This window comes from Hordeum vulgare, chromosome 5H (assembly GCF_904849725.1).
Source record: "Hordeum vulgare subsp. vulgare chromosome 5H, MorexV3_pseudomolecules_assembly, whole genome shotgun sequence".
Taxonomy (NCBI): Eukaryota; Viridiplantae; Streptophyta; class Magnoliopsida; order Poales; family Poaceae; genus Hordeum; species Hordeum vulgare.
Window position 1 is genome coordinate 2,425,636 of NC_058522.1, and position 12,199 is coordinate 2,437,834.

The window sequence follows — 12,199 nt, forward strand, 5'->3', positions numbered from 1 at the left end:
TAAGAATTTCAATTCAACAAATCAAGACAAGCATCGTAAGAAAAGTTTCTAAGGATTTAAATCCTACGAAATTCATTTGTCTGCCATTCTTAAGGCCTTGGTGGATAAATCAGTGTCACATCAATATATGTATTAATGTGCGTATATTATTAGCTACTCCCTCCGTTCATTTTTATAAGTCGTTTTAGACAACTGAATTCGAATTGTTTTCGCACGTTGTGTGAAGTGTCTACAATGCCTTATACTTATCCCTCGTGCTTTAAAAAGACGCAAGATTTCGTCGTCCACTCATAATTTGTCCAATCATACATAAGCTTTCCTTTCCTCTTCCGATTTCGACACTTCCCCCCCTCTCGTCTATAGGTCCCCTCATCGGGTTTTTTCTTAAAACCGTCCATGGACCACGACAAGTTTGGTCGGTGCTTCAACTAGTATCAAGGAGTACTAAACTAACACTGTCCCCAACATAGATTCTCATTCAACCAACCAGTCAGCAGTCTAATAATTAATCACAAATTCAGTGAGGGATCAGATTAAGCAAGAGCTTTGACTAGATTGGTAGCTGACCAAACCCAGCAAAACGTTTGGTTTCATCAACTGATTCTTTGGCTGTACCCTGGTACGGGTATGGTACCACTACTGATTCTCAAACCGAAGCATAAGAGTACTAATTTGCTTTGCTACAGGAGTAGAGGGAGCTCCATCTTTGTCTCTGGATCCTCAATCGTCTCACACCAAGAGACCAACTATACATTCATTTTCACCCACCCACCAACCTACCTGTCCACCCCTATCCTGTCATCGTTCATGAATTGTTGATCGGGACAATCAATTCCACAATGCAGAAAGCATGCCACTTGTCTTGGGGTGATCTTCTACCCAAGTTGCATTTTGCCATTTCCCGCAGAATGAGGGAAAATATGTGTGCTAGCAATTGTGCATCAATCCAAAAGGAGGATCTTGCTCTCTCCAAACGTTTCCCGTTCCAACTTGGGCTCCATCTTAACTATCCTCTTTTTTCATTGGGATGGATGATGATTATGGCAAGACTGGAAAGAAGCCGACGACCCCTTCTTCTATTTTTCACCCCACTTTCGACCGAGAGAGTGCAATTAGAGATCGATCCCAAGTTAAACACATCCCTCGAATACCACAACAAAATCTTGCTTCCGGTTCCGGTTTGCGATGTCGGGGGGTGGGTGGTGGGTGTGTGTGTGTGTGGGGGGGGGGGGGTGGCGTGGTGGTGGTGGCGTGCTCTCATCTGCAGGTCATGTCTAGAGGAGGATCATAAATTAACCCTAGTCATCGAAGAAGAAGAATGTAGAAGACGTGGGAGGCAGCACCGATGCACGAAAAAGAAGGTAGTAATAGCAGTTAATTAATGGTGAAAAAAAACAGATAAGGAAATCCCTATCTACTGTCTTCGCCCACTGAAGAGCGTACATTTAGCCTTAAAATATGTCCATAAAAGAGTGTACTTTTATCTTTTCAATGTACTTTAAAGTAGAAAAAATGTTTCTCTCTCATCACACGATAATCAGGACCAATAACATTTTACACATAGTCTCCTTAATTTCTACATGCACTTAGCTCATTGGGGTTGAGTAATTAAAGAGGAGAGAGATGGTGGCTTGCACCTTTCCAATGCATTTTTTCCTTCACTTTATAATTTATCCTAAAATATCAATTTGTACATTTTTCATCGGACGGAGTGAGTATATAAAAGAGGAGAGAGGAAAGGCACACGGGAGGGAGGGAGAAAAAAATAAAAATTTCTGGACAAAGGAATGGATGATCCTTTACACTGCACTAGACCCTTTCTCCCACTTTGTGTATCAGTGTGAAGGAGTGTTCTGTTCTGACACTTAATTGACACCGTTGTTCACGTGAGATTTGGGCCTATTTGTTGGAAAAAGAAATTCCTATTATCTACATAGGGTGAAAAGGCACGTGGGAGGGACAGAGGAGGATCCTCTACACTACACCACACCCTTCCTCCTTGCGCATGCATGTGTCGAAGGTCTAGCGCTGACACTTGGCACCCTCTCATTGGTATTACTTCACAAGAAAGGAGGATTTCCCTCCTTCATGTGAAGTTTGAACCTATTTGTTGGAAAAGGAAATTATTTCTATCTACATAGGGTTAAAAGGAACATGGTAGGGACAAAGGGGAATTTTCTACACTACACTACACCCTTTCTCCTTGTGCATGCTTGGTTTAGCGCTTACACTTGACACCCTCTTGGTACTACTCCATATGTTTAGGGTCTATTTGATTCACAAGATTCACAAAACACACGAATGGAAATAACACATGAATAAAGGGTCACGTCCTCTTATATATGTGTATGTGTAAATTTTTAATAGAAGGAAGTCAAGCCTTGTGCACCGTCCGTGTGCACACGAAGCTTGATGCATGCTTCAACTAGTATAAGGGACACTTCTTTTCCAGCTTATTTCAGCTTATTATCAAAATAAGCCAGAAGCCCAAAAAACTCGATTTGTATAATCTAGCTTAACTTATTTTCAACGGAGTCCCCTTTACAATGGAAAAAAGTTGGGGGTGAGCAGCTTCCCGCAGAAGCTCAACTAGAAGCAAAGGGGTATAGCCCATTGCCCCTGGTTTTCGCACTTATTACAATGAGTTTGTTACCGAGCCCAATCCCTCGTCCCACCGCAGAAAACCGAATCGAGCCGCTCTCGGTCGCCGCTCCCAATTCCCTCCGCCGTCGCCACTCCCGGTCCTTCCCTCCGTTGTCGCCGCCGCTCTCGGTCCTTCTCTCCGCCGCCGCCCCTCTCGGCCCTTCCCTCGGTCGCCCTTCTCTCCGCCGCCGCCCCTACCGGCCCTTCCCTCGGTCGCCCTTCTCTCCGCCGCGACCTAGCAGCAACACCTCCACTCCGGCAGACGGCGTCCAACTCCGACCGACGACCCACTCCGGTAAAGGACCCCCGTCCCCTGCCCTACTCCGACCGACGACCCACTCCAGCTCCACTTCAAGGGTATTATAGACTTTTCACTACTCATATCATATGTAAGTTGGAAAAACATGCACCGAAAAAAACTGGCTAGCTTATTATCTGAAGCTTATTTTTAAAGGAGCTTATTCTCACATGAGCTTATTTCCACATAGGATCTAAAAAAAAACTGGCCCTAAGTAGCACTACTAAACTAACACCATGCCCAAACATAGATTCTACTACCTACCATACCTGTCTAGCTGCCCAGCGGTCTAATTAATAACAATCTCAGTGGCGGATTGGATTAAGGATGAGCTTTGACAAAGTTAACTAGGTGACCAAACTTGATTTTATAGTATGTTACTACTGTACTAAGGTACCAATAATTAATGTACGGTTAATTAACAATCTTAACGACTCAACTGCCTTTTAGACACAGACAAATCTATGATTGAATGATTAGAGAAACAGTGGTAGTCCCTCCCACCAGGGTTTAAATCCAAACTGCCTCTTGGACCGTACGGATAAGGTAGGTAGTCGTTCTCCCCTCATTCTGATTCTGAAACTGAACCTTACCCCTACCACTAATTTGCTTGGTTCAGGAGTAGGTGGCGCATTGGTGCTCCATCTTAGTATCTCTGAGTTGGATATTACATCAATTTCATCCGTCCAATCATTTTCACCCGCCTACCTATCTACCTATCTAGACCTCTTTCTTTTCATTCACAAATTGTTGTCTCTCTTTAGTGATTTTCTCCGCAAGTTGCATTCAACCATTTCCAACAGGCAGACAGGGAAAAAAGAGATGAGAGCGTGCACCAGTTCATTGCAAACATTGTGACATTTCTGTTTCCTTCAGTTCGCGATAAATTGATGATCATGCTACAAATGGCGACAAGACAACGACCCATTCATGTATAGTTTTTACTCGACTTTCAACTGTGTTAAACACGGTGTTGAATTTGACAACCAACTAGGTGCGGTGCGTCAACAATCTTGCTTCCAGTTTCATGTTAGCTAGGTGGAGCATGCGCCCTGTCAGAAAAGGAAATCAACATAAAATCATGAATGAATGAATGCATTTGAGCCTCCATGTACTCCATACTAACATAATGTTTGTACTAAATCAACGACGATTAATATGGGTCGTGTTGGGAGTACCCTAGCTTGCTCTCTCTCTCTCTGGTTACGGACAAAGGTGAAAGACGGAGGCAATGAAAACAACAGATTTTTTCACGGCGCACGAACGCCGTCACGGGCTCACCAACGCCCTACTTTCTTCTTTTATCTACGCTGGCTCAGCTTACATCAACGACTACAAGGCCTTTTATAGCCATACAGCAACGCAGCGCCCAAGCAACTCCTCCAGCCGATTTCTACGTGCATCTACACCTGTAGCTTGATCCGTACGTCCCGATCGCGCGGACGACGTGCTCCAACGGCATAACCTCCAACTTGCATGCAGCTAAGTCGGTTCAACACGCTCCTGTGATCCTGTGACATCCTCGACTTTTGCTACAGTAGTGATTGTAATTAAGCTACAGTGATCAACCGCTAATGATGCCACGTCATCGAATTCCCATCACAGACCAGCGTGGATTCGCGTCTGTCCGGATCGATGATTTGAAAGCAAAGGGAAGCACTTTATCGGTTCATTACAAGTATTAAAAGGATATATATATAAAAGGAAAGTATTAAAGAAATAATAATGATAAAAGAAAGAAAGAAAACTGAAAGAAAGAAATAATAAAAAAAAGGAAACAGGGAAAACAAACTTAAAAAAAAAAAGGAAGAAAGCCCCCCCCCCAGCTGGGCCAAAAAGGGCCCAACCGGCCAAACCCTAACCCCCCTGGCGACCAGACCCCCTCCCCTCGCTACTCCCTCCCCCCCCTGGGCGCCGCCGCCAGCCACCCCCCCTCGTGGGGGGCCCCACCCCACCCACCGGCACTCCCTCTCTCTCTCGGCCCCCCACCTCACGAGAGCCCCCCCACCCCCCGAGATCCCTCCCCCACGACCCCTCCTTCCCTGCCGAGCCCCCATCTCCCTCCCACGTCGCCTCCACCTCGCCCCTCTCCCTCCCCAGCCGGCGGCCACTCCTCCTCCCGCCGGCAGCCCCCCCCGGCGGCCACCCTCCTCCCGCCGGCGGCCTCCTTCCCCCCCCCCCCCCCACGGCCACCTCCTCCACCGAGCCGCCCCACCCCACGGCCCCCTTCCTCCCGCGGCGACCCCTCCCCTCATCCTCCTCCCCGGCGGCCCCTCCTCCTTCCGCCGGCGAGCCGCCCGCCCCTCGGCCTCCACCCCGCCGGCAGGGGGCCCCGGCTGCCTCGGCCGGCTTCCCTCGGCCCCTTCACCACGCCGGCAAGCCCCTCCCCCACCGGGCCTCCCCTACGCCTCTTCCTCGTCGGATCCGGCCGGTTCCCCTCGCCGGCGCGTCACCATCATCACCGTCCCCTTCATCACCGGAGCCGCGTCGCCGTCTCCACCATCACCTTCGTGCGAACTCCGGCTTCACTGGGCCGTCACGTCACCGTCGGTGAGCCCATCCTCGGGCTCCTCCCACCTTGTCGTTCTCCTCGACGTCCCGGTTCCGTTCCGGCAAACGGGGCCTCGATCCGTCGACGGTGGACTCCGGTAGGAGGATTTGAAGTTTAGGTTCTTCTAGGTGGAGTTGGAGCAAAGTGAGTTCTCTGTCTCTGTTAACAGAGAGAGAGATGAGAGCTTTTGAGAGAAAAGAAATAAAAATAAGAGATGTATTAGATGCCGTATGTATGTATGTATGTATGTATGTATTCGATACCCGTATTATGTATGTATTTGCGTATATAGGCATGTGGAGGGATACGACATTTGTATGTCTATTTATTTGTGATTAAAATGTGGATTTGGCCTTAGGTCACTTACCGGTGGGGCCAGTGCACTTGCTGTCTATGACAGGGAGGCCCCACGCGGTAGTTAATATAAATAATAATAATAATAAAATAATGTTTTATTAAATAAATAAATAAATAGATATAATAATTAAATTAATGAGTTAATGAATTAGTTAAATAAATATATAAGTTAATCTGTTAATTAAATTAATTAATTAACATAATTAGAGTATGACACGTGGGTCCCTCGTTGAATTAATCTGATTAATAAATAATTGATCTTAATAAAAACTTGTGCCTATGACGTTCGGGACCCGCTGGTCAGTTGACCGGTCAAATGTTGATGTCAGCCTGACATCGCGATGATGCCGTAATGGGATTTTATTAAATCATTTAAATCTGTTTTTAATTCTTAAATAATTAATAAAACTTTGAAAATTAATATAAAATAATCCGTAAGTCAGATCGAATTAATTTCAACATGAAAGTTGATCAGCAAAGCGAGACGAACCCGGATACACGACCCGTTCGTCTGTCACGCGTCCCTAGCATAGCAAACATGGAACTTTTCCATCGTTTCCAGTGTAACCGGTAGTAGCCCGAGACCCGGAAAATATCGTCAGATATTCTTCCGACCCGTTTATGACGAATGTTCCTGCGTTAGCTCATGTCTAGCCTGCATCTTTTCATGTCATGCTTTGTGTTGCATCGGTGCTATTATTTATTGTTTCTTCCCCCTCTTCTTACCGGTAGACCCCGAGACTGACGCTGCTGCCGGGTACATCTACGACCCTGCCGATCAGTCCTTTGCCGCAGAGCAGCAAGGCAAGCAAACCCCCCTTGATCATTCCTATATCGCCTATGTCTTTCTTTCTACTGCTTGCATTAGTATTTTGCTACTGTTGTAGTTAGCTCCTATATCTGATGCATAGCCTATTTTTGATGAACTGCTACTTTTAGTCCTGTACTTTTAATATGCGTAGTATAGGTGGAGCAGTCATCCCCTCTGACCCCGTAGATCAGTTGCCCCGCTTGTTTTCAAATCTCGATCTCTGATCGACGAGCCAGACCCGACACAGCACGTTCACCCCCCTTCGTTGTACGACGCTACAGAGGTACTATCGGGTACCGAGGGTGACACCTCGCTAAGTACTCCTGATGAGATCTCTGTAGTATAGCTAGTCGGTCGTGGTTATCGAGGGTGATTCCTCTTTCACCATTCCCGATGACGCCTCCGTCGTGCAACCCCGCAAGTGTGGGACCCCCGAGGGTGATTCCTCTAAGCCCACCTTGACGGGTACATCGTTCGGAATCCAACGAGGGTGATACCTCGGATTCCCCCGATGATACAACCACACAGTTACTCGACCATGTTACTGGGATCTTCGGTGATTAGTTGTAAGACGGGTGGATTCCCGCGAGACTGTGTTGTTGGCCTAATTAAAATGCTAATGGATTTGGGTATTTGATCTGGGTTGGTCGGAGACCTTTTCGCACTAACCGGCTACGCGGGAAGAATTATGGGTACTCGGCGTCGCGGTATCAGCCGAAGCTTTTCAGATGCCAGCAGTGTAGCGGCGCGCGCCCGAGTGGTCCCGAGATGCATCGCGCTTGTGATTAAGGGATGCTAGGACTGACGTCGGCCGCCCACGCCACGTGCAGGAGCGTGAAGGGGAACTGGGCCCATGAACCCTTTGTGCTTAGGATTTAGACCGGCGGGCTGGCCTCTCTGATTAGTCTTAGGTGGGGCTGCGACGTGTCGATATTCCGAGGCCGGGCAGGACCCAGAAAAGTATGTCCGGCCAGAGTGTTATCGAGCGTGACGGGACATGTGGTGCACCCCTGCAGGGATGAAAATTAACTATTCGGATAGCCGTGTCCACGGTTACAGGACGACTTGGAGTTGTGCCCCGATCTTATACAACTACAATTGTTACTTAACTGGAATTAGTTTGCCTCGGGATTGCTTCCTCGCAGGGAGTCGAGGGAGGATCTTTAGGCGTGACCTCACTTTAATTTTGCTGCAACAATATGACTATTATTTGTGTTACCCCTGTTCTACTCTCGTCTATTGCTGCAAGACCCTGAAGATGCTAGTCTTCGATAGGACTAGGCCTTCTCTCTCTATTCTCGCATTGCTGCAGTCAGTCCACATATAACCCCCTTCTTTGATACTGATGCATAATTAGAATAGTTCTGATGTAAGACTTGCGAGTACTTTGGATGAGTACTCACCGCTGCTTTGCTCCCCCTTGTCCCCTTGATCCGTTTGCTGCGACCAGATGAGGAAGCCCAGGAGATGGAGGTCCCCGCCGCCGACGACTGCTACCCCGACGGTGCCTACTACTACGTGGAGGCCGCTGATGATCAGGAGTAGTTAGGAGGTTCCCAGGCAGGAGGCCTCGCCTCGTTCGATCGTTGTATCTTTTGTGCTAGCCTTCTCTAAGGCACCCCATGTTTTATGTCTGTACTCAGATATTTGTTGCTTCCGCTGACTCGTGTGTTTATCGAGCTTTCGTATTCTAGCCCTCGAGGCCCCTGGCTTGTAATATGAAGTTGATGTTATTTTATTTGTGTCTAGTGTTGTGTTGTGATATCTTCCCGTGAGTCCTTGGGTTTGATCGTACGCATTTGTGTGTATGATTAGCGTACGATTAAGCCGAGGGCGTCACAAGTTGGTATCAGAGCCAACTGCCTGTAGGTAGCCCCCTTTCCAACTCCTTGGCCGAAGTTGAGTCTAGTGTTTGAAAAACTTACTAACACTGATATTGTGGGTTACGGGCCCACATCTCAATTGGGTGGTATTAGTATCTTTTACTTCTTTCCTATACTCTGGGCTCTACTCTCTCTTCTCTTTCGGGTCAAAGATTTTACTAACTCTAACATTAGGTTCTCGTAAATACTTCCTCCCGAAGAGCCCTGTATTCCAAACGATGGCTTTATCCCTCAGAAGAACTGCAGTTACTCTTCGATGTTCTCTTGAGCTGTTGTGCTCATTGCTTCTGCAATTTTCCCTCCCTTCGTCAACCACTACGGATGATTACATACAAAGGTCGTTCATACTTTCTTCTCCAATTGCTCTTGTTTTACGAGATGCAACGAACTTATCTTACCGGGGATTCGTCCATCATCAGTTGTGATGGGTTTCGAAAGTTCTTCGACTTATTATTCGGTCTTTCGAAATCCTCCGTAGCCTAATGTTCATGACTTTTCTCACCTGCTTGCATTATGGTTAAATCCATATGACTAGCCACATTCATTAATATTCCTTGTGCATTTTCCTGTGATTTTATTGATTCTACCTTTTTGTGAATGCACACGATCATCTGTTGTGACTCATGAATTATCTACCGGCTCAGACGTCCTTCCAGACCGAGTTGGTTCTCGACAAATCAAATTTTGGTGGGTTGTCCATCTAAGTCCATTCAACCTACTTGTATTTGATTGGAGCATCTGATTATGATACGCCAACCTGGAAATCATAATTCCTTTGGTAATTAAGTATCGATATTTTTCAGATGTTCTATTAACACGATACATTGCATCCTATATCCCTCTGATTGAGTACCGTTACTCACATCAGATCATTTGTGGATTATCAGACTCATTCCGAGTTATTATCCGACGACATCCTTTGCTTTAGAAAATTCTTGTGATTGTTTCCCCTGACACATGATGCCATTGGTAAATTGTGTCTTCTCCCTTTGATAAGTTGTACCATACGAATTGTCAGCCATGCCCTTCAAGCATGTGTTAGTTACTCTTGAAGTTTGTGGTATATGTTCCTAAGATGCCCCGATGGGTTGGACATGTGCCTTCCTTAATCAATATGACCTAAAGAGTTTTCACAAGTCTTGCTCTTCTGGTGTTTTGCTAGATGTTCTTTCAAAGCTACAACTTGATCAAAGGCGAGGAATAAATGGCAGGTGATGCATTGATGAAGTGGGAGTCAACCTTGAACTTTGTGTTCATGCCCATGGAAACGACGTTGATCCTATCATAGGAACTTCTCGTATAAATAATCAATTCATTCTGTAGTTTAAATATGGGATCTGTGATCTTATCCTTTGCAGACGTGGTTCCGACCATGTTTTCGTACCTTGACTTCATTCTCAGACGTATTAAAGTACTTGTCTTCTTCAGATCAACACGCCGGTCCAAACCTTAAAGTTGATCTACCTCCGAGTATTATTCCTTGTAGCTCGAGGATATCGCGGAGCTATGGAACTTCTTGTGAGCTCCTCATCAACTATGATATCTTTCTTAATTCCAGTTGCCTCGTGTTTGAGTTGTTGGACACGTGAGTACATCGATAACTGAATCGAGTACGCATTACGATTCAACAATGTTTAGTAATCTTCCTTGTTTACGAGTTTGTACTCAATCATAACAATCCAAGCTGTTAAGCTACATCATCATTGTCATGTTGGAGCTCGACCATGCTACCTATACCGTTCATCCCTGGAACACAATTCCAACTGTGTGTTAAGCTTGCATCGAGCTTTCCACATCATGCTGGTTGTCCTGAAAGGCAATCTCAATTCTAAGCTAGCAGTCTTATCGGGGATTCCGACAACCTCTTGCTTCATCATTCCCTTGCTTGATGTCGTCGCTAAACGATTACATCTTCATGAAATTTCTCGACAAATGTGTCGTGATCACCATCAGCATTCTGAGCTCTTGCAGGGTATCAATCGAATGCATGTTGACAAATACCATCCTTGCCCCTCGATGATTCTATTATCATCGGCATCATTGTTTACCTTCCCTCCAACACAAACGTGTTCATGTTTTTTGTTGTCCTTTGTATTACTCACTATCCAGCTTATGTTATCTTCTACCTTGGAGTATTACTATCTGGTATGTCAAGAATGTCGTGAAAATTGCACGCGTATTAAGAATTCTTGATATAGTAATACTTCTTGCCATCACCATTCATTTCTTGGTCCCGTGTTGTTTCTAACCAGTATACCGACAAATGAACTCTGATGTGTGATTCCCATACTTCTGTCAACCCTATCCCCTTGAGGTTAACAACTGATTGTTTCCTTCTTGGTGTGTTGGGTGTTGACTCATCATTTTAACATTGGTTGTGCTACTCAACCCTTATTCCCGAGTGCACCCTTCGACCAATGTTTAATTGTTGTTGTTCCCTCGAGCATACGACATTATACCATTTGATTTGACAAATGCTATCTCCTTAATATTATAAATTCTGGAAGTTCAACACTGGTAAAACCTTGAGGGATTGCTGTTGAGCCTATCAGCCACACCCTCAACTTCTCTATGTACCACGATGAAGCTCTTGAAATCATTATCATTGTGCCTAGCTCATGAAGAATATGTGGATAGTAGGAGTGTATTTCCCAAGGTTCACGTGCACTCTTTCTGCCGTGAATATGGAAAGTTTTGCTTCGCTTCCTCTCGTGAAATACCAAATCTTTCACGCATGTGCGGAGTGTTATATGTTTTGAAGATTTACTATCCTCACTCCATATAATTTATCCTAGCACGCGAAGCCACTGACTGATTTGATCAAGGGAAAAGAAGTTCTTTCATAAGAGCTAATCCATACTTACACATGGAGCCTTGTTATCCTCGATGATGGTGTCCAAATGAGAACCCATTTGCATTTTGACGTACAAATTCTATGTGGGCACGAATGTCTTGACATTGTGCTCATATGTCTTACAATCAAACTCATGATTCAAGGATTACTTGTGAAGTTCATACACTGAGAATCCGGCATCATCATCTTTTCTTCTCAGGTATCTTGAGTCTGAGGAATGCTAACACCAACCAGATCTGAACCTCGGGCAGATATGATGGTTGTGACATTTTCCCAATAATTATAACTTTGGTCTTTAGGTAAACCGGTACAGTGATGTCTTGTCTGGCACACTGGGTCGGAGGACCTATTGTTATAAATCCTTCCATATGTAAGGTTCGCCATTCTACCATGAGGAAATTGTATGACTTAGCTTTATAAGTTGTCCCTCCTGGTTCCTCTTGTATACCCATAAGTACAACCTTTATCTGATGACCATGTCGATGCTACTCCAAGGCACGGATGTGGTACTTTAAATTTCAACTGGAACATTGGAAGCGCGATGCTAAATTGTTTCTGATCAATTATCCAAACCACATGGTATGGATAAACATGATGATTCTTCTTGTCTCTTTACCAAGATGGTTATGTACTGGATGACCTATCATGTATACCATACTCTATGGTTTCCTCGGGAATGGTATACTCTAATACTTGTGTGTGTGAACACATTTTCCCTTCCCATTGGTCTGTTTGATTTTTATTGTGGCATAACTTATCTAAGCAGTGTTAATTCCCTGCTTAGGTAAAATTCTTGGTGTAC